Genomic DNA, 3,442 nt, shown 5'->3' with positions numbered 1-3,442 from the left:
CGTCACGCACAAATGCACCATTGAAATGGAATCGCACAACCAAGAAATCCAGAGGATCCATTCAATCTACAAGACATGAAAAAAACAAAGAACATATCAATTACTAGGGTTTCAGCAATAGAAACACGCCGGCGGTGGCAGCAACAACATCTCGCAGGGAGAGAGAAAGGGAGGGAGAGAGGAAGGGAGGGGAGAGAGGGCAAACCAGCCGTGGTGTTGCGGCGCGGCCGGTCTCCGGTCGCCGGCGGTGGAGGTGGTGGCCGCGAGCGGCAGTGTTCCTCACGTCCCAGGCGATGGCGGCCGCGGGGTGGGCTGGGTCGGGTGTGTGGTTTGGCGGTGATCGAAAGGGATACGGCTTGCCTGCTCCCTCCCCATGCTCTCATCCGTGCTCCCACTTCATCCTACGTCTATCTTTTTCTCTTTTTTCTTTCTAATCTAATCATCTCCCCCTCCCCCCCCCCCCCCCCCCCCCCCCTTGATTTTAAGGGATGGGGCAGGGCCTTATTTTGTTTCAATCAAATCATGCCACGTATGCGGGAGCACGGATGGGCGCACATCAGGAGAGCAGGCAAGTCTCGCCCAGAGGGAGATGGGGATAGGGTCCGATTGGTGTGTGCATGGCATAGTGACTAGACTGTCCAGTCAGCTTTGACTGGGTCAAAACCGCTTGACCAGCTCCAAACTGAGTCAAGGGTAGTAATAATCTGGATCCTGTGACAAGTTGAAGGTTAAATATGATCGGTTTTAGAAATCAGGATTGAAAATCAAACCACGTGGTTAGTTGAGGGTTGAAATGTGGACTTTTTTCTGTACACAATATGCTACAAATACAGTACATAACACTCCAGCACGTAGTTGGACACGGGAGACCAAGCTCGGCAGGTGATCTGGCCTACCACCGCCAGTCGCCATGGACATGGACCAACTCTCTTGCGGAAGTTTGTGTCTAATGGCCATAGCCACGATTCTCTTGTCTTTGATTCTGAGGCAGGCTATGGGTGGTACTAAGGAGACAGGACCGAAGCTTCCTCCAGGTCCATGGAACCTCCCCTTCATCGGGAGCCTCCATCACCTCATCGGCATGAAACTGCCGCCGCACCGGGCATTTCTCCGCCTGTCGCGTCGGCACGGCCCGCTGATGCTGCTGAGGCTCGGCGAAGTGCCCAACGTCATCGTGTCCACCCCAGAGGCGGCGATGGAGGTGCTCAAGACGAACGACCTCGCCTTCGCGACCCGTCCGAGCGGCCCCACGCTCGACGTCGTCAGCTGCGGCGGCAAAGGCCTCATCTTCGCGCCCTACGGTGAGCACTGGCGGCAGATGCGCAAGGTCTGCGTAATGGAGCTGCTCAGCGCGAGGCAGGTGCAGCGTATCGAGTTCATCAAGCAGGGCGAGGTCGCGCACCTTGTGGAGTCGGTCGCCGCCGCCTCGCCGTCCGGCTCCCCCATCATCGACGTCGGAAAGGGGCTGGCCAAACTGAGCAACAACATAATCGCGAGGGCGGTGTTCGGCGGAAAGTGTCGGCAGCAGGAGGAGTACCTCCGGGAGCTCGACACGGTGTCGATGCTCGTGGGAGGGTTCAGCCCGGTGGACCTTTTCCCCTCGTCGCGGCTGGTGCGGTGGCTGAGCAGCGCCGCGCGCGACGTGCGGAGGAGCCACGCCCGGGTGCAGCGCATCCTGGGGGACATCATCCAAGAGCGCAAGGAGAAAAAAACCAAGTAATGGCTCTGCTGGTGGTAGAGACGACGAAGACCTGCTCGACGTGCTCCTGAGGCTGCACAAGGAAGACACCCTCGGTTTCCCTCTGACGTCGGAGATCATCGGCGCCGTCGTCTTTGTAAGCGATTCTGCTTCTCGATACTGTCACTAACATGCAACCAGAGCTCTAGCTAGCCCTTCACCATGGTTTTACTTCATGAACTAGTCAACTATCTAGTGCATGCAATTTACTCCGTACTCAACAATTTAAAACACGTACGTATGATTCCAGGACATATTTGGAGCTGCTACCGACACGACGGCTGCCACGCTAGAATGGGCCATGGCAGAACTCATCCGCAGCCCACACGCAATGGCAAGAGCGAAACTCGAAGTCCGACAGAAGAAGCTAGGACATGGCCGTGGGTCCACCGTCACCAGCGCGGACCTCGGCGACCTGCACTATCTTCGGATGGTCGTCAAGGAGACGCTAAGGCTGCACCCCTCCGCGGCGCTGATCCACCGGGCGAGCCAGGAGAGCTGCCGGGTCATGGGCTACGACATACCCAAAGGCACCGCCGTCACGATAAACGCCTTCGCGGTGGGGAGGGACCCGGTGCACTGGGGTGAGGACGCCGCGGAGTTCAGGCCGGAGAGGTTCGAGGAGGAGCTAAGCACCGTGGAGTACAGGCAGGGGCCGCAGATGGAGTTCATTCCATTTGGAGCTGGCCGTAGGCAGTGCCCTGGAGCCCTGTTCGCGACCACGACCATCGAGCTCGTGCTGGCCAACCTCCTGTACCACTTTGACTGGACGGTTCCGGGTGGCGAGACGCTGGACATGGGCGAGGTGTTTGGGATCGTCGTGCACACCAGGTCCAGCCTACGCCTGCAGGCAGTGGTGGGTCGTCATCTACAAGATCGCTAGTGTAGAATTAATGGCAGGCAAACCATCCACATCCCCACCGTATGCCCGTCAACGCGGCCGCGCGAACCTCGCTATCTGAATTTCTCGACTGGGCTCGAAATTGTTTTGAAAATGTATTCTTAATTAGCCGTGATGCATGCCTAGCAGCCACCTCCGTCCCTCCGCAGTCGCAGTCGCACAGTCTGCAATTGTTGGAACTATGCAACTGAGCATGTATATTATTGGCTGTGGCTATGTCTTAGTCCACTGAGACTTAACCAAGTCTAAATTAAGTGATATAACATGTAAGTAAGAAAAAAAACTAAAATGAAAAATTACACGGATCTTCTCGTAAGATCCTACGAATATAGCATCGACTGAGACTTGGTTAAATCTCAATCGACTAAGATTTAGCAATCTCGTATATTATTCTTCGCTAATCCAATCTAAACATCCATTTACGCAGCTTGTACACTTGCAATACATATATACTAAGATACTGAGCTTATACTTAAGATACTGAGCGAGCGGAGAAAAGCTGAGTGAGCGATCGAAGCAGGGAGCGGAGCTGAGCGAGCGATAGATTCATGGGCAGGCCCAAGTGAGGATCATAGCAGCAATTCCACTATTTCAATGTGGAGTAATCGCTTCCAAGGGGCTCAGACAACCACCGTCGACTGACACCAAAGCCGAAACATATAAGGACACCACAACCACGTGCTTAACAACTCCACTCTCCTCTCAGAACAAATATCATACAACCCGACGCGATATATGAATGAAAGAAACACACCGCGAGAACATAATTAAAATCCAGAGTGTAGAGAAAACCAAAATGAAAC

At 54.7% G+C, this 3,442-nt stretch overlaps 1 pseudogene; it reads left to right on the top strand.

The window, feature by feature from the left end:
- Positions 1-868: 868 nt before the first annotated feature.
- LOC125533935 lies at positions 869-3,015 on the top strand (annotated as a pseudogene).
- The last annotated feature ends 427 nt before the right edge of the window (positions 3,016-3,442 follow it).

This window comes from Triticum urartu, chromosome 2, assembly GCF_003073215.2.
Source record: "Triticum urartu cultivar G1812 chromosome 2, Tu2.1, whole genome shotgun sequence".
NCBI classification, from domain to species: Eukaryota; Viridiplantae; Streptophyta; class Magnoliopsida; order Poales; family Poaceae; genus Triticum; species Triticum urartu.
Note: the sequence above shows the minus strand (reverse complement) of the source record. Positions and strands in the feature narration are given on the sequence as shown.